We start from the raw sequence: 24,864 nt of genomic DNA on the forward strand, positions 1-24,864 counted from the left end.
AGCAAGAGCAAAGGAAAGAGCCTGGAAAGAATGGAATGAGAAACTTGAAACAAAGGAAGGAGAGGACCAAATCTACAAGATTGCTAAACATAGAGCGAGACAGAAAAAAGATATTATCCGGGTGGCGGGACTCAAGGATGGAGAAGGCAGAGTCTTGATTAAAGAAGAACAGATCAAGCAAAGATGGCTGGAGTACTTCAAAAATCTGTTAAATGTAGAAAATGAGAGGGAGAACCTAGTGGAGGCAGACGTAGTGTGTGGACCAATCCAAGAAATTTCAGTAAAGGAAGTGACAGAAGCTATCAAAGAGATGAAAGTGGGCAAAGCAACTGGACCATCAGGAATAGCAGCAGAACACTTTAAGAACCTCGATGAAGAGGGGATTCAGTGGCTGACGAGATTGCTAAACAATATTGCAAAGGAAGAGAGAATTCCAGAAGAATGGACAAAAAGCAGTATGGTTACCATCTACAAGGAGAAAGGAGACCCAATGGAGTGTTAAAACTATAGAGGAATAAAACTTCTGGAACATGGATTGAAAATCCTGGAAAAAATTCTGGACAAGAGACTCAGGAAGATAATCAGGATCCACAACTCACAATTTGGATTCTCAGTGGGGAAAAGCACAACAGATGCCATTTTTGTGATGAGACAGTTACAGGAGAAGACACTAGAGAAAGGGAAAAAGCTGTATGTGGCCTTTCTGGACTTGGAGAAGGCATATGACCGTGTGCCCAGAGAGGTGGTGTATTGGTGCTTGAGGAAGAAAGGAGTACCAGAAAGCATGGTGAAGTTAGTTCAAGCAACCTATAGAGATGCAACTACGAAGATGATAACACAACAGGGAGAGACAAAAGAGTTTGAAATCACAGTTGGAGTACACCAAGGATCAGCACTAAGTTCTTTCCTTTTCATAAACATTATTGACACACTGACAGAGGAGGTAAGAACAGAAGTGCCTTGGGAACTCATCTTTGCTGATGATGTGGCACTGATGGCAGACTCAGAAGTAGAACTACGGGAGAAAGTGTTCAAATGGCAGAGGAGTCTGGAAAAGGGTGGACTGAAAATGAATGCACAAAAATCTGAAATAATGGTAATGGAGAGAAGAGGAGATACTATGACCAATGTTGAGGAGACAAATGGAGGAAAACTGAAACAAGTTGATGACTTTAAATACCTTGGATCAAAACTGGTAAAGGGAGGAGAAACACTGGAGGCAGTAAAACAAAGAGTGAAAGCTGGATGGAACAAGTGGAGAGAGATAACTGGAATAATCTGTGACAGGAAAATTCCCAGAAAGTTAAAGTGCAAAATGTACAAGACTGTGATTAGACCTGTACTACTATATGGAGCTGAATGCTTGGCAGTTGGAAAGAGGGAAGAGAACTTGATGAGAAGAACTGAAATGAGGATGTTGAGATGGATTCTGCAGATTTCAATGAAGGATAAGATCAGAAATGAAGAAATCCGTAGACAATGTAGGGTGGTGGATGTGGTTGAGAAGATGCGAGAGGCGAGGTTACGGTGGTATGGACATATCATGAGGAGGGACTTTGAGGAAGTAACAAAGAGGGTAATGGAATTTGAGGTGGAAGGTAACAATGGAAGAGGCAGGCCTAGAAAGAGATGGATAGATTGTGTGAGAAAAGATATGGAGGTATGTGAAGTGAGTGAGGAAGATGTGCTCGACAGAGACAAATGGAGAAGAGCAACCAAAGCAGCTGACCCCAGGACAGTCTGGGACTAAGGCTGTGAAAAAGAAGAAGAAGAAGAAGAAGAAGAGCCTACTCCCTAAGTAGCCTGTGCTACTTACTGCATTGTAAGAGCGATTGTGAGCGGTTTTGTTTTCTCTCTTTGACCAGCCCAGCTGCGCCCCACCCGAAGGCAGGGAAGCACAAAAATTGTATGGAACTCATTCATGCTCCTCTCCATGGAAATCTTTAGTAAAAGGCAAAAGATTTGTACGAGATGAAGAGAAACCAGAGTGCGTGGCTGGACAGCTGCAGGAGCCCAGGCCGCCTTCAAGTCCTCTGCCCTGCCAGTCGTGGTTGTCAATGCACCTGGCCTTACAAACGAGCCAGTGGCTCTCAGCTTACCTGGCAGGGGAGATACCTTGATCAGCCTGTAGTTGGATTGTTTTCTTGTTTTGTGGAAGCAGTGTTTGTTTTGCAGTTTGAGATGGCAACCTTTGGATCCCGCAAGAATGCTGTACGTTTTGAGCTTTTGGATGACCTCTTCATGGATCGTATGCAGTTCAGCAGAAAAGTGTTACAGAAGGAACTTGGCTTTGAACCTCGGCACTTGGATTTCATCTTCGCTCTCCCAGGTCAGAAAGAATTTGAGGTTGTTTTTGCTACCTATTCTCTGTTTGAACAATGTGTGGATGTGTTTGAGGCAAAAAGAGGGAAAGTTCCTGCCCTTGAGAAGATCAACTTGCAGCCTCTGACACAGAGAGAGAGGAAAACGGTGCATGTTGTTATGTTCTCGGAAATGGCAAAGACGGAGGACATTCACACCTGGCTTAAGCAGTACTGCACCGTCCACCATGGAACTGAGGTTAGAGATGTTGACGGTATAAAAACAGGAGCAAGGAAATTCGAGGTTTGCTTGCTACCGGACAATGTAAATGGAGGCTTAAGGCACCTGCCCTCTACAATCCAGCTGGGCGCCTGCAATGGCTATGTTTTTTATGTGGGACAACCGATTTCGATTTTTAAGGACTTTATTTTCTTTTCACAAAAAAATACAGGAAATCACAAATCAGAAAGCTTTACATTAATATACATACTTAAAACAGTATATATGATCACATCTCATTACATTTTGACACGGTAACAGTTACATAGCAACAATTTTCTTTTTTTCTGGTGCAAATCACATTCTTTATTTAAACATGATAATGTTTTTCACAGTTTCTTGAGATGTTGACCTATGCTCTCTATTTCCCACAGATTTTCTGCTTCCTCCCTCCCTTCTCTCCACAGATCTCTGAGGTAATAGTTCTCTCGGGTGATGAACAGGGCCAGGCTACCTGCTGCCTTGACTGGGACCTCGATGCCTTTGAACAGCCCCATGTTCCTCACTCTCCACAGGGCGTCTTTCCCACTGTTCACCACGGCCCAGATCCTGTCAAACACGTCAGGAGGAAGCTTGACAGGAGAGATGCCGTATCTAACGAAAGCAGCGGTCAGGGTAAATTGGGGCGAGAGAGCCTGCAACCAATCTTCAAACTGGGCCCAGAAGGCCTTAGCAAAAAAGCAGGACCACAGGAGATGGGTCACAGTCTCCTCCTCGCCGCAGCCCACCCTAACGCAGCGAGGGCTGGGGGTGAGGCCCCTACGGTACAAGAAAGTTCGTACCGGTAAGCACTGGTGGACGACACTCCAGGCTAAATCTCTGTGAATGTTGCACAGAAATTTAGAGGATGTGTGTTTCCACACCTTCCTTGTTTGGGCTGATGTTAAAATGCCCACAGGGGTCTGCCTATTGTTCTGGGGTGCTACGAAATCTTCCAGTTTTTGGACGCTGACATCTCGGAGGGGAATATGGCCAATTGGGTGAGATCTTAGAAAACTTTTAACTGTCCCATAAATTGCAGGGCATGTGTCAGAGAGTGGGACGTCCAGCTTGGGTCTGACACCCCACACTCTGAACACCTCCCTACCTACCCAGAGCCTGGAAAAATAAGTCCAGGTACGCGCTGCAGGTGCTGTTGCAAAGCCTCTCAGCACAGAGGCCAGGAAAATGCACAGCAGCTTCGTAGCAATATCTGGGACAGACTTCCCCCCTGAGGGTAGCGGCCTGTACATTATTTCCCTTCTGAGTCTTTCCTGCTTCCCACCCCATAGAAATTGAAACATCAATCTCCTCAGCACCGCCGCAACACGGTGTGGGATTGGGAAGGTAGAAGCCAGAAAATTCAAGACAGGCAAGAGCTCGGCTTTGATGACCAGCACCTTCCCTGTCATGGTGAGGTCTCGGTCCTTCCATTGCATCAGTTTTTTGTTTAAGATTGGCAATTTGTTCTGCCAATTTACTGTTCCCATCTCTTCTCCAAAATACACCCCCAGGACCTTAATTCTCTTCTCTTGCAGCCTGAGATCATGTCCTTCTTTTGGCTCCCTCCAGTTCTGATAAAAAATCTCACTCTTAGATGTGTTAATTTTTGCGGAGGAAGCCAAAGAGAACCGATCACAGCACTGCAGAGCTCTGCTAATTGAGGCATTGTCAGAGAGGAGCAGGGTGACGTCATCCATGTATAGAGATGTCTTTACCTCTCCTCCCCCACTTCCAGGCACTGGTATCCCATTAATGGCCTGATCCTGGCGCAAGGCACAGGCTAAGGGCTCCATAGCCAAAACGAATAACAAGGGGGATAATGGGCAGCCCTGCCTCACCCCTGAACAGACTTCAAAGGTGCGTGATCTATTGCCATTAACCATGACTCTGCTGTTGCTACCTGTGTACAGCAGGTTAATCCACTTTCTCATGATGGGGCCAAACTTCATGTGCTCAAGTACCGATGTTAAGTACTGCCGGTTTAGGCGGTCAAAGGCCTTTTCTAGGTCTACACCTAAAATGCACAGAGGGAGGGAGCGATCCTCAGAGTACAGACAGACATCCCTCAACAAGGCCAGGTTGTCGCTCATCAGGCGTCCTGCTATCCCACAAGTCTGTTCTTTCCCTACCAGTGAGGCCACTACATTTTGTAGGCGCAGGAAAAGGGCTTTGGACAGGATCTTAGTGTCCACGCCTAACAGGCTGAGGGGTCTCCAGTTCTTTATGTCATTTTTTGCTCCTTTCTTAAACAAGAGAGAGATAGTGCCTTCTCTTAAGGAGTCAGGCAGCAATTCTGTCTTGTAGCTTTCCTCGAATAGGAGCAGTAGCGGATCCTGAAGCAGATCCCAAAAGGTGCAATAAAATTCTTTAGGGAGCCCGTCAGCACCCGGAGTTTTCCCCTTCTGTAAGCTCTCCATAGCCTGTCTCAGCTCTTCTACTGTCAAATCCCTCTCAAGTACTTCCCTATCTTCTTCACTCAAAATGTTTTCTAGCTTTGAGGTAAAAAAATGAATATCTTCATCCTTTACCTCTGTAGAGCTGTACAGTCTTGAGTAGAAGGCCTCGGTGCAGGAGAGGATAGCACTCGGCTCTGTTCTCTCTCGTCCCTCCTCATCAACTACACTTTCCATGACAGTCTTGGAGCCTACCACTTTCCTGAAAAAGAAGCGAGTACACTTCTCATTTTCTTCCAAGAACTGCACTCTGCTTCTTAACAGCACTCCTCGACTACTTTCTTCGGCTATGCTCCGGATGTCCTTTTTTAAAAGGGCGATATCCTCGAGCACATCGAAGCCACTGTGCAGCATCGTGTAGAGACGCTGCAGCTGCCTCTGTTTCCTGGCTAGCACTCCTCTCCGTCTGGCAGCAGCCTTCCTTCCCTCAGCCATGAAAAAGGCCTTTGTCCTCACCTTCACCTCCTCCCACCACTCTCCTACTGACCCGTACAGACACTGCAAGGACAGCCACTGTGATAGTTTCTCCTTGTAGCGGGATACTACCCCCTCGTTCTCTAGCAGCTTTGTGTTGAGTTTCCAGAGGCCTGGGCCAAAGACAGTCCCGCCCTGGAGTTCCACTCTACACCCTAAAGCCTGATGATCTGAGAAGAAGACAGGCTGAAGAGTGACCCCAACAACTTTCACTCTCTCTGAGACAAAGCAATAGTCAATTCTGGAGCTGCTATTCCTCCCTGACCATGTATATCCTGCTGTTGTGGGATATATACATCTATATGTGTCTGAGAGTTTAAAGTCTTGAACTAAGTTTTGCAGGGCCAGTGAGCTGGAATCCAATTTTATCGGCGAGCTAGACTGCCTGTCTGTGTGCTCTAAGATACAATTAAAATCCCCTCCCACTATCACGTCTGTGCTGCATAACAATAGGGGGGAGAGTGCCTTGAGTAGCTCCACCCTTCCTCCTACGTCAGTAGGGCAATACACATTGATTAGCCGCAGGTTAACGGTCCCCCATTCCACATCCACACACAGCAACCTGCCATCTATGACCCTCTGAATACTTTTCAATTTGAATGCCCATCCTTTGAAAAGAATGGCCACGCCAGAGGCTCTGTTGTTATTGTCCCCTGACCAAACAGAAAGCCCTTTATCCCACCTATCTTCAAAACTTTTATACCTCTCTTGATAGGCTAAAGCACACTCCTGCAACATCAACACGTCTCCCTCTCTCTGCTGGAGGTAATCAAAGACAGACTGGCATTTAACTCTGTCATTGATACCTCTTGTGTTAAGAGAAATTATGTTAAGAGCCATATTACATAAGAAAGTGGAACCAGTCTTTACAAAACACATTTCTCTTCGGTCTCACCTGTTACCTTTTTCTTTTTCTTTTTCTTCTTACCAATTTCCTGCCAGCCATCCTCTGAATGAGCCTTCATCAGGGTGGCAGCAGTAAAAGCGTTCACAGAGTCCATTTCAAGGAAGGGGGTAGAGGGAGGGGTGGAGAGGTTCCAGCTGTCCCCATCGCCATGCTCTCCTTCCTCCTCGCTCGGGGAGAAAACAGAGTCATTTTTCCTTTTCCTCAAGTCCAGCTCCTGGGAGCACTGAGGGGAAAGGGGTGCAGCCGATGCACCAGTCTCCTCTTCCCCCTCACCCACCAGCTGCTGCAGATCCTCTGTGATGGACTGGATGGAGGAGAGGAGGGCATCTGTAGCACTTGCAGAGTCTGAGAAAAGCAGCTCCGCTGAATCCTGGGTATCCTCGCTGGACCCGCTCCACCGGGGGGCCCCACACTGGCCCTCGTTCTGAGGAGCAGGAGTGGGGGAGGGGTCCTCGCTGTTCTCGGGGGTTTTCAAACCCTCGTGCTTGTCTGGTGCAGTCTGCGGTTGTGGGGGCATAGTGGATTTCTCTTCCACCGGCCCCGGAGCCACAGCAGGACTGATCCTGGCTGGAGGCTGAGAGTCTTTGTCCAACAAGGGTTCTTTGTTTGACTTGTTGTTTGCTTTGGATTTTCGGGCCGGTTTGGCTGAAACAAGCACTGCCTCATCCTTTCTCATTTTGAGTTTATTGGCGTAGGCGTGAGGGCAGTTCTTAAAAACGTGTCCTTCCGAGCCACATAAATTGCACTTTGGCAGCATTGAACAGTCAGAGGCTAAATGTCCCTGTTTGCCACAGGTCTTGCAGCATTTCACAGTGCAGGACGATGCCAGGTGTCCCACAGCACCACAGCGCCGACACACCTTTGGTTGTCCCACATAAAACACATAGCCATTGCAGGCGCCCAGCCGGATTGTAGAGGGCAGGTGCCTTAAGCCTCCATTTACGCTGTCCGGTAGCAAGCGAACCTCGAATTTCCTTGCTCCTGTTTTTATACCATCAACATCTCTAACCTCAGTTCCATGGTGGACGGTGCAGTACTGGTTAAGCCAGGTGTGAATGTCCTCCGTCTTTGCCAGTTCCGAGAACATAACAACATGCACCGTTTTCCTCTCTCTCTGTGTCAGAGGCTGCAAGTTGATCTTCTCAAGTGCAGGAACTTTGCCTCTTTTTGCCTCAAACACATCCACGCATTGTTCAAACAGAGGATAGGTAGCAAATACAACCTCAAATGCTTTCTGACCTGGGAGAGCGAAGATGAAATCCAAGTGCCGAGGTTCAAAGCCAAGTTCCTTCTGTAACACTTGTGGGACAACCAAAGGTGTGTCGGCGCTGTGGTGCTGTGGGACACAGTGGGTGGGTGCTGTGCAGGAGCCCAGGCCGCCTTCAAGGCCTCTGCCCTGCCGGTCGTGGTTGGCAATACACCTGGCCTTACAAACGAGCCAGTGGGGCCCGTTCAGCTCCGGGCTCATCGCCTGCGGCTCACGGCTTGCGAGCGTGCCCAATCCGTGCGATAACTCGGAAAACACCCGGCCACACTGTGCCGGAAACGACGCACTCTGGGAAGCCGCTATGCAAAGCGAAGTCCCAAGATCCCCTGAGGCCGGACACTTCCCGCCCCCCAAAGAAAAGAGCGCCAATCAGACGGCCGGAGACCGAGGACTCGCGGAGCAGACTGCCACAATCGCCATAACAAGCCCGATTGCGAGCGTTTTTGTTTTCTCTCTTTGACCAGCCAGGCTGCGCCCCACCCGAAGGCAGGGAAGCACAAAAATTGCATGGAACTCATTCATGCTCCTCTCCACGGAAATCTTTAGTAAAAGGCGAAAGATTTGTACGAGATGAAGAGAAACCAGAGTGCGTGGCTGCACAGCTGCAGGAGCCCAGGCCGCCTTCAAGGCCTCTGCCCTGCCGGTCGTGGTTGGCAATACACCTGGCCTTACAAACGAGCCAGTGGGGCCCGTTCAGCTCCGGGCTCATCGCCTGCGGCTCACGGCTTGCGAGCGTGCCGAATCCGTGCGATAACTCGGAAAACACCCGGCCACACTGTGCCGGAAACGACGCACTCTGGGAAGCCGCTATGCAAAGCGAGGTCCCAAGATCCCCTGCGGCCGGACACTTCCCGCCCCCCAAAGAAAAGAGCGCCAATCAGACGGCCGGAGACCGAGGACTCGCGGAGCAGACTGCCACAATCGCCATAACAAGACCGATTGCGAGCGTTTTTGTTTTCTCTCTTTGACCAGCCAGGCTGCGCCCCACCCGAAGGCAGGGAAGCACAAAAATTGCATGGAACGCATTCATGCTCCTCTCCACGGAAATCTTTAGTAAAAGGCGAAAGATTTGTACGAGATGAAGAGAAACCAGAGTGCGTGACTGCACAGCTGCAGGAGCCCAGGCCGCCTTCAATGCCTCTGTCCTGCCGGTCGTGGTTGGCAATACACCTGGCCTTACAAACGAGCCAGTGGGGCCCGTTCAGCTCCGGGCTCATCGCCTGCGGCTCACGGCTTGCGAGCGTGACCAATCCGTGCGATAACTCGGAAAACACCCGGCCACACTGTGCCGGAAACGACGCACTCTGGGAAGCCGCTATGCAAAGCGAGGTCCCAAGATCCCCTGCAGCCGGACACTTCCCAACCCCCAAAGAAAAGAGCGCCAATCAGACGGCCGGAGACCGAGGACTCGCGGAGCAGACTGCCACAATCGCCATAACAAGACCGATTGCGAGCGTTTTTGTTTTCTCTCTTTGACCAGCCAGGCTGCGCCCCACCCGAAGGCAGGGAAGCACAAAAATTGCATGGAACTCATTCATGCTCCTCTCCACGGAAATCTTTAGTAAAAGGCGATTTCGATTTGTACGAGATGAAGAGAAACCAGAGTGCGTGGCTGCACAGCTGCAGGAGCCCAGGCCGCCTTCAAGGCCTCTGCCCTGCCGGTCGTGGTTGGCAATACACCTGGCCTTACAAACGAGCCAGTGGGGCCCGTTCAGCTCCGGGCTCATCGCCTGCGGCTCACGGCTTGCGAGCGTGCCCAATCCGTGCGATAACTCGGAAAACACCCAGCCACACTGTGCCGGAAATGACGCACTCTGGGAAGCCGCTATGCAAAGCGAGGTCCCAAGATCCCCTGCGGCCGGACACTTCCCGCCCCCCAAAGAAAAGAGCGCCAATCAGACGGCCGGAGACCGTGGACTCGCGGAGCAGACTGCCACAATCGCCATAACAAGACCGATTGCGAGCGTTTTTGTTTTCTCTCTTTGACCAGCCAGGCTGCGCCCCACCCGAAGGCAGGGAAGCACAAAAATTGCATGGAACTCGTTCATGCTTCTCTCCACGGAAATCTTTAGTAAAAGGCGAAAGATTTGTACGAGATGAAGAGAAACCAGAGTGCGTGGCTGCACAGCTTATTTTTACCATATTAAACATTGGAAATCCTCCCACTTGTATTTGTGACACTTGATTTTGGCTCCACCTAAGACACTCTTAAATCTTCAAACACTTTTCTCTTCTCCCGCAACACTCTTGTCTGTCGGCACTATGTGGCAGCGTTGCATGACAACCCCTCTCACCACGGAAAGGAACCTAACAGCTTTGGTAAGAGAGGAGAAAAGGACCTGGCCAGTACGGGGCTCGAACCCGTGACCTTGGCGTTATTAGCACCACGCTCGAACCAACTGAGCTAACCGGCCTCACAACAGTGCTCCTCTCTGTGCTGCAAAAAATCGAACTCAGGGAATTTCTTTTGTCCTCCTTTGAATAGAAAGCCGTGTAATTCAGTGTACGGGCTTTCTCGTGCAGTTTCATGGTTCTTGTAACCCAAATCCTACACTGGCCTGAAGTGCCCCCCCATTTCACAGCATTTTTCAGCTGATTTAAAATGTACCTAAAGGAGAAGCATTATTGAAGACCATCAATTACCAAGAGCTTTTGTCAAAGGTTTTGGTGGTCATTTTGAATGACCACAGAGCGCTGTGACCTCGGTTTTACATCTCATCCAAAAGACAGCGCCCTTTTACAACACAGCATCTCCGTCACTATACTGGGGCATTGGGACCCGCACAGACCTCAGGGTGAGCGCCCCACCGCCGGCACCATTAACACCGCTTCCAGCTGGAAGCTTTGTTTTTCCCTGTAGCTCACCCTCATCCGGGTACTGACCTGGCTCACACCTGCTTAGCTTCAGTGGGTTTTTTGAGTTGCGAGTTGCAAGGGGATGCAAGTGATGGAGCCGCTCGCTGCAAAAGCCACTGCATTGGCCGGGAATCGAACCCGAGCCTCCCGCGTGGCAGGCGAGAATTCTACCACTGAACCACCAATGCTCAGTGCCTGGGCCTTCAAAAAAGACGCTTTTTTGGTGCTCTGTGCAAAACGCGTCGACATCTGCTTCCAGCTGCAAAATGCCATTCGCGGACGCTGAAGAACTTATTTCCAAGGCAGCGGGTACAAGCGATTGGGCGTTTTAAAACCACCAGGAACAGCAAAGAGGCGCGCTTCTTTGCTTGCGCCGAAACACACCGACTGGAGGCGGATAACGTAGTTGGCAGGATTCGAACCTGCGCGGGGAGACCCCAATGGATTTCTAGTCCATCGCCTTAACCACTCGGCCACGACTACAGCAAGCCCCACTGCCGCTGCGTTCTTGCTACAATCTTACCTGGATCGCGAGGCGCCGGCGGAAGCCTATTTCAAAGTCGTTCTCCGTTTCAAACAAACATTTCCAAAATACAAGCCTTGCAGACAGACACGCCTCAGAGGATTTAAGGGTGGCTTCATGTCGGAATGATAAAGTCTCCCCGTCCGGACATGAAAATGCCACTTTGTTACACACAAAAAAAGAATCAACAACAGAGAAATGCCCACAAGCATTTGAAAAGCCGCACCACGTCGCACTTGAAATAGCTCTTACATTAGTGGTAGACGCAGGAATCGCCTTTTTATTTACGCTCTTACCAACGCGATGGAAAGCAAAACAAAGCAAAGCAGAGCAAAACAAAACGAACAAACGAAAACCTTGTGTATAACGCCGTTACGTGCCCAAGCGGTATTGTACATCATCCTAGCACTGCACCCCGGGGCGTACGGTATATGGGAACGAGCACACGCCACGAATCGTCTCGAATCACTCCCTACAGCTGTAAGGCGCCTTGAAGCGTGCACCCCCAACATTCTTCTTTGCGCATGTGTGAAAGGTAAACTCTTGAGCAGACTCTGAACCAGCTCTAAGGAAACTAATCCGATTAGACGTTACTTTGACTCATCTTTTTACGCTCAGTGCTGGATTGCTCAAACTCCAGCTAGGGTTAGGGTTAGCATTCCCACGCTACTTAGACACTTTGTTTACGCTCAGTGCTGGATTTTGGGAACTTCAGGATGAGTGGGAATTTTCTCCTATCTGTCAATTCTGTTTTGTTTTGGAGACTCTTGGCTGCCTATGTTGTACAGTGCAGCGTGAAGGAAACATTTTCCAAAACTGTGTCAGCTCAAAAGTTGTAAGAAAACCTCTCCAGCTGCTTTAACTCTCTTCATTTTTGTCATTTAATGTGACACTCAATGTATAACTGGAGCCTCACATATGCAAATGGTGAGGCTCCAGCTCGACACCCAGTTTGACACCACTTTACAGTATATGACAAAAGCATGGCAGACTGTGCCGGACCGGCAGATAACTTCCGCTTATTTTTACCATATTAAACATTGGAAATCCTCCCACTTGTATTTGTGACACTTGATTTTGGCTCCACCTAAGACACTCTTAAATCTTCAAACACTTTTCTCTTCTCCCGCAACACTCTTGTCTGTCGGCACTATGTGGCAGCGTTGCATGACAACCCCTCTCACCACGGAAAGGAACCTAACAGCTTTGGTAAGAGAGGAGAAAAGGACCTGGCCAGTACGGGGCTCGAACCCGTGACCTTGGCGTTATTAGCACCACGCTCGAACCAACTGAGCTAACCGGCCTCACAACAGTGCTCCTCTCTGTGCTGCAAAAAATCGAACTCAGGGAATTTCTTTTGTCCTCCTTTGAATAGAAAGCCGTGTAATTCAGTGTACGGGCTTTCTCGTGCAGTTTCATGGTTCTTGTAACCCAAATCCTACACTGGCCTGAAGTGCCCCCCCATTTCACAGCATTTTTCAGCTGATTTAAAATGTACCTAAAGGAGAAGCATTATTGAAGACCATCAATTACCAAGAGCTTTTGTCAAAGGTTTTGGTGGTCATTTTGAATGACCACAGAGCGCTGTGACCTCGGTTTTACATCTCATCCAAAAGACAGCGCCCTTTTACAACACAGCATCTCCGTCACTATACTGGGGCATTGGGACCCGCACAGACCTCAGGGTGAGCGCCCCACTGCCGGCACCATTAACACCGCTTCCAGCTGGAAGCTTTGTTTTCCCCTGTAGCTCACCCTCATCCGGGTACTGACCTGGCTCACACCTGCTTAGCTTCAGTGGGTTTTTTGAGTTGTGAGTTGCAAGGGGATGCAAGTGATGGAGCCGCTCGCTGCAAAAGCCACTGCATTGGCCGGGAATCGGACCCGAGCCTCCCGCGTGGCAGGCGAGAATTCTACCAATGAACCACCAATGCTCAGTGCCTGGGCCTTCAAAATAGACGCTTTTTTGGTGCTCTGTGCAAAACGCGTCGACATCTGCTTCCAGCTGCAAAATGCCATTCGCGGACGCTGAAGAACTTATTTCCAAGGCAGCGGGTACAAGCGATTGGGCGTTTTAAAACCACCAGGAACAGCAAAGAGGCGCGCTTCTTTGCTTGCGCCGAAACACACCGACTGGAGGCGGATAACGTAGTCGGCAGGATTCGAACCTGCGCGGGGAGACCCCAATGGATTTCTAGTCCATCGCCTTAACCACTCGGCCACGACTACAGCAAGCCCCACTGCCGCTGCGTTCTTGCTACAATCTTACCTGGATCGCGAGGCGCCGGCGGAAGCCTATTTCAAAGTCGTTCTCCGTTTCAAAAAAACATTTCCAAAATACAAGCCTTGCAGACAGACACGCCTCAGAGGACTTAAGGGTGGCTTCATGTCGGAATGATAAAGTCTCCCCGTCCGGACATGAAAATGCCACTTTGTTACACACAAAAAAAGAATCAACAACAGAGAAATGCCCACAAGCATTTGAAAAGCCGCACCACGTCGCACTTGAAATAGCTCTTACATTAGTGGTAGACGCAGGAATCGCCTTTTTATTTAAGCTCTTACCAACGCGATGGAAAGCAAAACAAAGCAAAGCAGAGCAAAACAAAACGAACAAACGAAAACCTTGCGTATAACGCCGTTATGTGCCCAAGCGGTATTGTACATCATCCTAGCACTGCAACCCGGGGCGTACGGTATATGGGAACGAGCACACGCCACGAATCGTCTCGAATCACTCCCTACAGCTGTAAGGCGCCTTGAAGCGTGCACCCCCAACATTCTTCTTTGCGCATGTGTGAAAGGTAAACTCTTGAGCAGACTCTGAACCAGCTCTAAGGAAACTAATCCGATTAGACGTTACTTTGACTCATCTTTTTACGCTCAGTGCTGGATTGCTCAAACTCCAGCTAGGGTTAGGGTTAGCATTCCCACGCTACTTAGACACTTTGTTTACGCTCAGTGCTGGATTTTGGGAACTTCAGGATGAGTGGGAATTTTCTCCTATCTGTCAATTCTGTTTTGTTTTGGAGACTCTTGGCTGCCTATGTTGTACAGTGCAGCGTGAAGGAAACATTTTCCAAAACTGTGTCAGCTCAAAAGTTGTAAGAAAACCTCTCCAGCTGCTTTAACTCTCTTCATTTTTGTCATTTAATGTGACACTCGATGTATAACTGGAGCCTCACATATGCAAATGGTGAGGCTCCAGCTCGACACCCAGTTTGACACCACTTTACAGTATATGACAAAAGCATGGCAGACTGTGCCGGACCGGCAGATAACTTCCGCTTATTTTTACCATATTAAACATTGGAAACCCTCCCACTTGTATTTGTGACACTTGATTTTGGCTCCACCTAAGACACTCTTAAATCTTCAAACACTTTTCTCTTCTCCCGCAACACTCTTGTCTGTCGGCACTATGTGGCAGCGTTGCATGACAACCCCTCTCACCACGGAAAGGAACCTAACAGCTTTGGTAAGAGAGGAGAAAAGGACCTGGCCAGTACGGGGCTCGAACCCGTGACCTTGGCGTTATTAGCACCACGCTCGAACCAACTGAGCTAACCGGCCTCACAACAGTGCTCCTCTCTGTGCTGCAAAAAATCGAACTCAGGGAATTTCTTTTGTCCTCCTTTGAATAGAAAGCCGTGTAATTCAGTGTACGGGCTTTCTCGTGCAGTTTCATGGTTCTTGTAACCCAAATCCTACACTGGCCTGAAGTGCCCCCCCATTTCACAGCATTTTTCAGCTGATTTAAAATGTACCTAAAGGAGAAGCATTATTGAAGACCATCAATTACCAAGAGCTTTTGTCAAAGGTTTTGGTGGTCATTTTGAATGACCACAGAGCGCTGTGACCTCGGTTTTACATCTCATCCAAAAGACAGCGCCCTTTTACAACACAGCATCTCCGTCACTATACTGGGGCATTGGGACCCGCACAGACCTCAGGGTGAGCGCCCCACCGCCGGCACCATTAACACCGCTTCCAGCTGGAAGCTTTGTTTTTCCCTGTAGCTCACCCTCATCCGGGTACTGACCTGGCTCACACCTGCTTAGCTTCAGTGGGTTTTTTGAGTTGCGAGTTGCAAGGGGATGCAAGTGATGGAGCCGCTCGCTGCAAAAGCCACTGAATTGGCCGGGAATCGAACCCGAGCCTCCCGCGTGGCAGGCGAGAATTCTACCACTGAACCACCAATGCTCAGTGCCAGGGCCTTCAAAAAAGACGCTTTTTGGTGCTCTGTGCAAAACGCGTCGACATCTGCTTCCAGCTGCAAAATGCCATTCGCGGACGCTGAAGAACTTATTTCCAAGGCAGCGGGTACAAGCGATTGGGCGTTTTAAAACCACCAGGAACAGCAAAGAGGCGCGCTTCTTTGCTTGCGCCGAAACACACCGACTGGAGGCGGATAACGTAGTCGGCAGGATTCGAACCTGCGCGGGGAGACCCCAATGGATTTCTAGTCCATCGCCTTAACCACTCGGCCACGACTACAACAAGCCCCACTGCCGCTGCGTTCTTGCTACAATCTTACCTGGATCGCGAGGCGCCGGCGGAAGCCTATTTCAAAGTCGTTCTCCGTTTCAAAAAAACATTTCCAAAATACAAGCCTTGCAGACAGACACGCCTCAGAGGACTTAAGGGTGGCTTCATGTCGGAATGATAAAGTCTCCCCGTCCGGACATGAAAATGCCACTTTGTTACACACAAAAAAAGAATCAACAACAGAGAAATGCCCACAAGCATTTGAAAAGCCGCACCACGTCGCACTTGAAATAGCTCAAACATTAGTGGTAGACGCAGGAATCGCCTTTTTATTTACGCTCTTACCAACGCGATGGAAAGCAAAACAAAGCAAAGCAGAGCAAAACAAAACGAACAAACGAAAACCCTCACGTCCCGCACTTGCGTATAACGCCGTTACTTGCCCAAGCGGTATTATACGTCATCCTAGCACTGCACCCCGGGGTGTACAGTATATGGGAACGAGCACACGCCACGAATCGTCTCGAATCACTCCCCACAGCTGTAAGGCGCCTTGAAGCGTGCACCCCCAACATTCTTCTTTGCGCGTCTGTGAAAGGTAAACTCTTGAGCAAACTCTAAACCAGCTCTAAGGAAACTAATCCGATTAGACGTTACTTTGACTCATCCTTTAAGGGACCTTTGTTAATTGGAGAAATCAATGATTTCGAATGAATTCTGTATGCGTTAAAAGACAGCTATACACAGAAAACATGCAGGACACTGCTCATGATGTTTCCCGAGCCGAAACACAGTGCGTTTTTCCAAGCCATCTGACAAAGCCCGCCCACTGAAAACTGCAGCAGATCGTGTAAAGACGTTCAACTTTGTAACTACTGCACGCACAGGAAGCAGAATAAATTCCTCTTTTCAAACTGTCAAAGGTTTGCTTTGCGAACGCTGCAGGACATCGCACAATCTCTTTTGAACGGGGACAAACGATTTCTTATGAGGCGCACTAAGTACAGACGTTTAAAAAGCTCCACTCATGCCGACCATGCAGCATGAAGAAGCGCAACCTAACGTTTGCATTCCTAGCACTGTTGCAACCTAGCACTGTTGCATTCCACGCATCAGTAGCTAAGAGAATATCATTTAAGGCTCTTGTTAATGCTGTTTCAGAAACCAGACTGAAATTTCTCAAGTATATTATTTGAATCCAGATACGATTGACGTTGGGCAACAACTATTCTCTCAAAACTTTTAGATTGAAATGGGACCTTTGAGACAGGCCTGTAGTTGTTAAGAACTTGTGGATCCAAATTTGACTTCTTAAGGAGCGGTCTAACAACCGCTACCTTAAATTGATCAGGTACAACGCCTGACGCAAGCGATGCATTCATCATACTAATTATAGGTCCTGCCAGTCCTTCGAGGGAATCTTTGACTAGCTGAGTGGGTATGGGATCTAGCGAACAGGTGGTTGACTTTGTCTTACGTCTGTGTCCATGAGTCCACCATAAGAAGAAATCTGAACAGAAATCTGAGTGGTGATCATGCGAGGTCACCACGGAGGAAACCACTGCTCTCCCCCCAAAAAAAACCACCACTGCCCCTCTCAAGTTTGCTAAAGACCACATGGATGTTCCACAGCAACTCCTGGAACAATGTTCTGTGGACAGACGTGACAAAAGTTGAACTTGTTGGTAAATGTGCACAGCGTTATGTTTGGAGATAACAAAACACTGCATACCAACTCCAAAACCTCATCCCACCTGGGAAGCATGGCGGAGGCTGTACGGCTTGCAATCATCGAGGGACCGATGAATTCCAAGATGTATCAGGAAATTCTACAGCAGAATGTCAGGGTGTCTGCCTGTGATCTAAAACTCGAAAGACGCTGGGTCATGCAGCATGACAAAAACAAAGGAGTACATCAACAACAGAGTGGCTGAAACAGAAGAAATTCCATATTTTGGGATGGCCAAGTAAGAGTCCTGACCCCAATCCCATTGAAGTGCTGTGGCGTGATCTGAAGCAGGCCGTTCAGCGCAAGACATCCCAAAAATATACATGAACTGAAACAGTTTTGCATAGAGGAATAGGCCAAAATACTTCCTAACCGCTGCTCAGGTCTGACCAGCCGCTACAGAAAGTGGGGATTGAGGTTTTTGTCATAAAGGAGGTTCCACTAGCTCCTTAATATAAGGGTTCACATACTTTTTCCATCAATGACCTTGATTGTTTAAACCATTTGGTCAATAAAGAAACAGCAATGTCAAATGTTGGGCGTGTGTTGTTTGTGAAATCAGACTCTCTTTATTAATTATTATGACTTAGATAAAGATAAGATCACATGTTAGGAGCCATTCATGCAGAAATCCACATCATTCCGAAGGGCTGTTTACAAAAGTTTTTCTCCCAACTGTATGTGAGAGAAAAGCAGAGACGCTCACTGAGTAAGGTGGGGTTGTAGCTTTGCAAATCACAAGGACATTTGTACGCTCAAAATGGGACAGGAGCACCCCAGATGGGACTCAAACCCACAATCGCTGTTTTAGGAGGCCAGTGTCTTAGCCATTAGGCCACTGGGGCACACTGGGGAGGGTCAATCACGCTGATGAGAGACAGTTTTTTTTTCCTTTGCTTTTTCAAAGGGATCCCCAAAATTAGGGAAGTTAGGCAGCAGAAGGTTTACTGTGACCTGAGAAGGACCGGCATCCAATCACGGTGGTACACACACACACGCTCTCACTCATCTGAGCTACACGGCTACCAAGATGATCTCAGGTGCGCCGAGCTGGTACGGAACATATTGAACTGATCGACGACGAATTGTCTCTCAGACAGGCTTTTCACCTCTGAGCTCCCTGACTGACAGTGATCAGCTAGGTAGTGAAACAGTCAGCTGCTTCTAAGCCTTAAACAGCTGCATCTCGGCGCTTCCACGGAGAGATGATTTGAAAGCCGAACATCGCCTATTGGGAACACCTTTCTATCACTAGTTTAAGAGACTCTTAAGGTCTTGCAGAGGTGCCTGTCTAATAGCATGTGCTTTGCAAGCTATAGGTGTTTAGGCTGAGGCAGAATGCCTGTTAACAAAATGTTTTTCTAAAGGGGCCTCGCACTCTTTTCCAAGCAATGGTCACCATCCCCACCGAGTGTCACAATGTAGTCATGTCCTAGGACATCACCTGTTAGTCTCCATTTGTCTGCCACCAACACTTTAGGTTACGGAGTCACAACCGCACCCCGGAGACCAGAGGAGCCATTGGCGTTCTGGCGGCGCAGATTGGGCTGAAGGTGGGACGCTTGAATCTCGCTGTTGGAGGCCGTCTGAAACTGACCCAAGCCTTTCCCTTGAATTAAATGTAAATAAGAAATGAACCCCAGATGCACATGGAATCAATCACGTGTTTCCTTTGAGCCGTTTCAGAGACTGCTCCAGAGTTTACCTTGCACAGATGCGCAAAGATTAATGATGGGGGTGCACGCTTCCAGGCGTCTTACAACTGTAGGGACTGTTTAGAGACAATTCGTAGATTGTTCTCATTTCCCTCTATTCCCCGTGTTGCAGTGGTAGGATGACGTAAATTCCTGCTTCGACACGTAACGGCATTATAATCAAGTGCAGGAGCTGAGGGCTTTAGTTTTGTTTCGTTTTCCATGGCGTTCGTAAGCGCGCAAATCAAAGGCAATTCCTGCGTCTAACACGAATGTAAATGCTTTGGAAAGTGCAGTGTGGTGCAGCTTGTAAAATCCTTTTCCACATTTGTGGTTTGTTGATGTTTTTTCTGTCTGCCAAAGTTGCATTTTGACATCCGGACTGGGGGACTTCATCATTTGAACGTGAAGCCAGCCTTAAACCCTCTGAGGCATGTCTGTCTGCCGGCACGAATCTTGTGAAAGGTATTTTTTTTTTTAACGGAGAGCGACTTTAAAAAGGTTTCCGCAGCGACTTCGCACTCCGTGTTAGATTATAGGAGGAATGCGGCGGCAGCGAGCTCGCTTTTGTCATGGCCGAGTGGTTAAGGCGATGGACTCGAAATGCGTTGGGGCTTCCCCGCGCAGGTTCGGAACTTGCCGACTCCGGCGTCTGCCGCACGTCGCCTTGTGCCTGCGCGGCAAAGGCAAAGTGCCGCTTCTCCTTTCCCGGTACTATAAAAATGCTAAATCGCTTGGACCCGCTGCCATGGAAAGCAGTTCTTCAGATTACCACACATTCTGCGTTCGCACCTCTGGTGCTCTACTTATGCCTTTGAAAACCTAATGAATAAAGCTGAAAGAACCGACACGATATGTAGGTGCTCGTAAAGCACGCATTAAAGATCTGTTAACAGCAAGGGTTTCAGTGGGTTAACTGAGGAGAAGGCGTGATCGCTAATTGTTGACTTTTTATTTGGTGTTAGAAACACTCTTACTGTGCATGATGTGCAACAAATGTAGCCACAGAAATTGCATCACGCTTTCATGTATGCTATTGCAGACACCAACGTTGCCTAGCTAGAAAACCGAAATAGCCGTGGGTTTGCTTGTTGGTCTGAAGGATCTCTCTTCGAATCTCTATCATTTGTCAATGGAAGTAAAAGGCGCTGCAATCTCATACGTTCAGAATCAAACCCGCAGCTGTTGTTCGACTTTATTTCTTGACTAATTACAACTGAGTGTCGCATGAGCAGTTACGTAAACTTGTCTGGTATATTTGAACACAAATGCCGTTCTTCAATTAAAACTAACAGTACATTGTCAGGGACATTCAGTTCTATACAAACAAGAGACAGACAAGAGAATATTTCTACCTTTCATGTGGACTACGTGTTGACTTACTGATCGGAATAATTGAAAAGTTCGGGTTCATAGCCGATGCAGTGCGTGCTAATTAGAACAACAGCAACGCTGAGCTCTCAGCACCGTACTGAGCCCAGGTGTTTTTCTAAAGCTGTCAGGTGCAGTTCATTTACATGAAGGAAATCTCTTACTGGGTACGATTACAATACAGTAAGTAGCACAGGCTACTTAGGGAGTAGCCTGATGCGTTTAAAAACGACCCGAGCCAGGCAGAAGTCGAACCTACAATCTCCTGATCCGTAGTCAGACGTGTTATCCATTGCACCACTGACCCTGGTGCAACACTGCAGGACTGCAACCCGGTGAGCTCAGCACTGCAACTAGTAAAATACCCCCGGTCCATTCTTTTCCAAAAGTGAGAAACACCTGTTTTCTACATTTTGTCTGTTTTAAAACCATATCTCTTTAAACCAAACCAAGAGTTTGTCTTTTGCTCTGATATTCTGATTCTTTTCGATTTCAAAGAAAAAAAAAACTACCTTCCAAAGCATCATAAAATTGTCCCTTCTTCCAGACTCTACTTCTCTCTTGTAGTAGTACAGCAGACCTTTCCAGGTGAGCAGATCACAGAGTCCGAAATGAGCTTCCTCCATCAAGCAAAGTACCTGAACATGACTCTGTCATCATAAAAGCGCCCCTGTAATAAAGAAATTCAATCTGAAATCAAGAGGGCAGTTGCCTACTGAAATACAAGAAGTCATCAATTTTAACCTAGCAACACATTAAAGGCTGCATCTATACAAGTACGATTCTAGAAATGCTCACCAGATTACGTTTTAAGAAGGAACTGCGCTTCAGGTTCTGCCGAGATCTTAACTCGGATGGCAGGATTCAGAGTCCGGAGTGCGGACTGATTGCGCACGGAGGGTCCATATACTGTGGATCCCTCAGTGATCTTCCGCGTATTCAAACCGCCAGCGTGTGACTCCCCTGTCCCCGTGACCTCATTGCTCTGCTCTCTCCTCTGTGCAGCCGAGCCCGATTCACGGTAAAGTGAAAAAAAAATATGCCCTCAACGTGAGATTTACTCTGGAGCGAGGATAGATGTTACCTTTTTATCATTGAACAGGATGTATGTGATGTGGCGACTAGGTTCAATTTTGTATCCTCTTTAAAAGATTAAGGACTGGGGTGAGCGTGATTTACCACCCTTTCAGCTAAGAACCCGACGTGCGCACCGTTTAAGCTGCATAGACTCGGTCGTTTAACTCTTCTCCATTAGCAGGGTTAAGGTTAAAGAAAAAAAACATTGCTGACTTCTTTTTTTTTTGCCAGCTGCTAGCGCTGATTAGCAAGGTTTGTATTTCATGTTTTGCAAGTTGCATCCATTTTAAGAAAAACAAGTCGTGTTAAAGACAGGAAATGAATACTTGCATTTAATTAAGTCTAGCCATAGGCAGTTATCCACTGGGATTCAGACCCAGGGTCTCCTGTTTACTAGACAGGCACTTTAACCAACTAAGCCACAGCGCCCCGGGAGTGCTGTCCTTTTGCAGCCACTTGGACACACCACTCAGACACATCTGCATTCGGTGTGTGCTCCGCCTGCTCGCTGAGCAAGTTGCCACCTTTACATACAATAGCAACATCGACACCAAGAGAAAGGATGACAAATGGCTTTTATCTGGAACTTTTCATGTCCAAGGAGCTCAATGTGCTTTCTGTGTACAACAGGGCCACTGAACTCCACGCTGGCCACTGAACCACAGCAGTGGCTTGCTGGCTTGACATCTCCCAAGGAAAATGTTGAAATCGCATGTGGAACAGGAAAATGACCCTCGAGTACGAGGGAAAAAAAAGAAAAAGATCATCTGGAGCGCGCCAACCCAGTTGGGACAGCCCAGTTTTGTTGATGAGGTGGCCGAGTGGTTAAGGCGATGGATTGCTAGTCCATTGTGCTTTGCACGCATGGGTTCAAATCCCATCCTTGTTGGTTTCCATGTCTGTTTCCATTCTGTTTTTGATCCCTATTGCTCAATGCACAGTGAAAGCATTGCATACATGTGTCTGACAATGAGAAATGGGCCCCTGAGACAGTCATTTGCCTGTTTCACAAATGATCGTATTTTACTAGAGATTCTGTTTGGGATTCAGATGTGCATTCGGACAGCAATCCCTTTCAAGAAATGATACGTTCTGGATGAGGTCAAAGGTGCATCATTTGGACACTTTGTGGGCTTGAAATACAAAGAAAATCATGTTCTATGGTACAAGATAAATACAAAACTTAAGCTTTTATTATAATTAGATTTGTTTATAAAGCATAAGCAATCATTTATTACATTAATATATGTGAAAATAACATTTTAGCATCATACGTTTAGTATATTTAGTCCCTAATGCTGAAAGAAATGATCATAGAACATGACTTCTAACCTTACCTGCTGTGTTTTTGTTCCCTATTGCTCAATGCACAGTGAAAGCATTGCATACATGTGTCTGACAATGAGAAATGGGCCCCTGAGACAGTCATTTGCCTGTTTCACAAATGATCGTATTTTACTAGAGATTCTGTTTGGGATTCAGATGTGCATTCGGACAGCAATCCCTTTCAAGAAATGATACGTTCTGGATGAGGTCAAAGGTGCTGGAACACTGTATTTAGGATGTGTTTGCAGTTATTCTGTGTTTCTAGCTTCAACCCAGTGATATATATATATATGCTCACTGATTTTTTGGTACATGCCCAGGGCAATAATCATTATGAGGATTTATTTCCATATGTGCTAGAGGTAGTGTTGTGAAATTCTTCAACACACTGGATCGCAGGTTTAAACCTGCACTCTTACTCCTTAAATACCAACAAATGCAGATATGTGGCAATCATATTGTAGCGGACACTCATTTGCCTGTTTCACAAATGATCATATTTTACTAGAGATTCTGTTTGGGATACGGATGTGCATTCTGACAACAATCTCTTTCAAAAAATGATTTTACCTTATCGCAGCTTTGCCCCTCTTGCCTCTTTGGAAAATATCTCCATCTTGTGGTCGTTGTTGGTAATGTTTAGACAATATCTCCATCTTGTGGTCGTTGTTGGTAATGTCTAGACAATATCTCCATCATGTGGTCGTTGTTGGTAATGTCTTCTTATGCCCTTTTTTATTTCAATTCTTTATTAGTTGATTCTAGAATCTCTACAATAGAGCTGAAAATATCAGTTTTGTAGCAGACAATATGACATTAGTTATAGTCCAAATAAGACTTTATTACCCTGTTTGTAACATAACAAATTAAAATTGATTAAAACTAAGTTTGGAACACCAGGGAACATAAAAAATGATTTTTAGGAAAACCATGAGGTTCTCTGTGTCCGATGCCTGCAAGGGGAGAAAGCTAGAATCCTTTGCTTTTTCAAAATTTGAAAATAAACATCATATAACAACAGCTTTCATTCCTAGGAGTGAAAAATAACCATTTTTGAAGACATATTAGTTTCTAAAACACTACAATAAAGTTAAAAACATCCGTTTTATATTACTTTTAGTATTTTTAGTGAAATTAGTCATTTATTGCACTATTTTTAATATAATCTCTAATTAAAAGTGAATAGAATTAAGTTTGGAGCAACAAGGAACACAAAAAAAAAAGATTTTAAGGAAAAAAATGATGTCTTCTGTGCCAGGTGCCTGCAAGGGGAGAAAGCTAGAATCCTACCCAGGCTCCTGGAGTTCTGTCCTGGCTAAAGGAGGGTGAATCCATCCCCTTCAAAGCTCCATGAAAAAATGATCATTTAAAATTTGAAAAAAAAAACATCATATAACAACAGTTTTCATTCATAGGAGTGAAAAACAACCATTTTTGAAGACATATTAGTTTCTAAAACACTACAATAAAGTTGAAAACATCCGTTTTATATTACATTAATTTTTGTGAAATTAGTCATTTATTGCACTATTTTTAATAAAATCTCTAATTAAAAGTGATTAAAATTAAGTTTGGAACAACAAGGAACACACAAAAAAAAGATTTTAAGGAAAAAAATATTGTCTTCTGTGCCACGTGCCTGCAAGGGGAGAAAGCTAGAATCCTACCCAGGCTCCTGGAGCTCTGTCCTGGCTAAAGGAGGGTGAATCCATCCCATTCAAAGCTCCATGAAAAAATGATATTTTTAAATTTGAAAAAAAAAAAACATTATAGAACAACATCTCTTGGTCCACAGAGTGCAAAAATCCAACTTTGAAGAAAATCCATTGACTGATCCCCGAATCCTGAAGTTTCTTCGCATGATATCGGGCTTGCAACCACTTTCTGGAAAATTTTCAGCTCCATTGTAGAGATACTAGAATCAACTAATAGAGAATTAAAATAAAAAAGGGCATAAGAAGACATTACCAACAACGACCACAAGATGGAGATATTGTCTAGACATTACCAACAACGACCACAAGATGGAGATATTTTCCAAAGAGGCAAGAAGGGCAAAGCTGCGATAAGGTAAAATCATTTTTTGAAAGAGATTGTTGTCAGAATGCACATCCGTATCCCAAACAGAATCTCTAGT

The 24,864-nt window shown here is 46.8% G+C and overlaps 12 non-coding genes across 12 annotated transcripts; all 12 read right to left on the reverse strand.

Annotated features, from left to right (window-relative positions):
* Window positions 1-1,874: 1,874 nt before the first annotated feature.
* Window positions 1,875-1,991, reverse strand: LOC138236894 (U5 spliceosomal RNA). Its single transcript, XR_011188873.1, has one exon. It is a non-coding gene; the product is annotated as a U5 spliceosomal RNA (small nuclear RNA).
* Window positions 1,992-8,136: 6,145 nt separating this feature from the next.
* Window positions 8,137-8,253, reverse strand: LOC138236888 (U5 spliceosomal RNA). Its single transcript, XR_011188867.1, has one exon. It is a non-coding gene; the product is annotated as a U5 spliceosomal RNA (small nuclear RNA).
* Window positions 8,254-8,644: 391 nt separating this feature from the next.
* On the reverse strand, window positions 8,645-8,761 carry LOC138236895 (U5 spliceosomal RNA). Its single transcript, XR_011188874.1, has one exon. It is a non-coding gene; the product is annotated as a U5 spliceosomal RNA (small nuclear RNA).
* Window positions 8,762-9,152: 391 nt separating this feature from the next.
* Window positions 9,153-9,271, reverse strand: LOC138236849 (U5 spliceosomal RNA). The gene has a single exon (XR_011188830.1). It is a non-coding gene; the product is annotated as a U5 spliceosomal RNA (small nuclear RNA).
* A 391-nt stretch (window positions 9,272-9,662) lies between these two features.
* Window positions 9,663-9,779, reverse strand: LOC138236889 (U5 spliceosomal RNA). The gene has a single exon (XR_011188868.1). It is a non-coding gene; the product is annotated as a U5 spliceosomal RNA (small nuclear RNA).
* A 224-nt stretch (window positions 9,780-10,003) lies between these two features.
* Window positions 10,004-10,077, reverse strand: trnai-aau (transfer RNA isoleucine (anticodon AAU)). The gene has a single exon. It is a non-coding gene; the product is annotated as a tRNA-Ile (tRNA).
* Window positions 10,078-10,636: 559 nt separating this feature from the next.
* On the reverse strand, window positions 10,637-10,707 carry trnag-gcc (transfer RNA glycine (anticodon GCC)). Its single transcript has one exon. It is a non-coding gene; the product is annotated as a tRNA-Gly (tRNA).
* A 213-nt stretch (window positions 10,708-10,920) lies between these two features.
* On the reverse strand, window positions 10,921-11,002 carry trnas-aga (transfer RNA serine (anticodon AGA)). Its single transcript has one exon. It is a non-coding gene; the product is annotated as a tRNA-Ser (tRNA).
* Window positions 11,003-12,272: 1,270 nt separating this feature from the next.
* Window positions 12,273-12,346, reverse strand: trnai-aau (transfer RNA isoleucine (anticodon AAU)). Its single transcript has one exon. It is a non-coding gene; the product is annotated as a tRNA-Ile (tRNA).
* An 843-nt stretch (window positions 12,347-13,189) lies between these two features.
* trnas-aga (transfer RNA serine (anticodon AGA)) lies at window positions 13,190-13,271 on the reverse strand. Its single transcript has one exon. It is a non-coding gene; the product is annotated as a tRNA-Ser (tRNA).
* A 1,270-nt stretch (window positions 13,272-14,541) lies between these two features.
* On the reverse strand, window positions 14,542-14,615 carry trnai-aau (transfer RNA isoleucine (anticodon AAU)). The gene has a single exon. It is a non-coding gene; the product is annotated as a tRNA-Ile (tRNA).
* An 842-nt stretch (window positions 14,616-15,457) lies between these two features.
* Window positions 15,458-15,539, reverse strand: trnas-aga (transfer RNA serine (anticodon AGA)). Its single transcript has one exon. It is a non-coding gene; the product is annotated as a tRNA-Ser (tRNA).
* Between the last annotated feature and the right edge of the window lie 9,325 nt (window positions 15,540-24,864).

This window comes from Lepisosteus oculatus, unplaced genomic scaffold (assembly GCF_040954835.1).
Source record: "Lepisosteus oculatus isolate fLepOcu1 unplaced genomic scaffold, fLepOcu1.hap2 HAP2_SCAFFOLD_94, whole genome shotgun sequence".
In the NCBI taxonomy this organism is placed as follows: domain Eukaryota; kingdom Metazoa; phylum Chordata; class Actinopteri; order Semionotiformes; family Lepisosteidae; genus Lepisosteus; species Lepisosteus oculatus.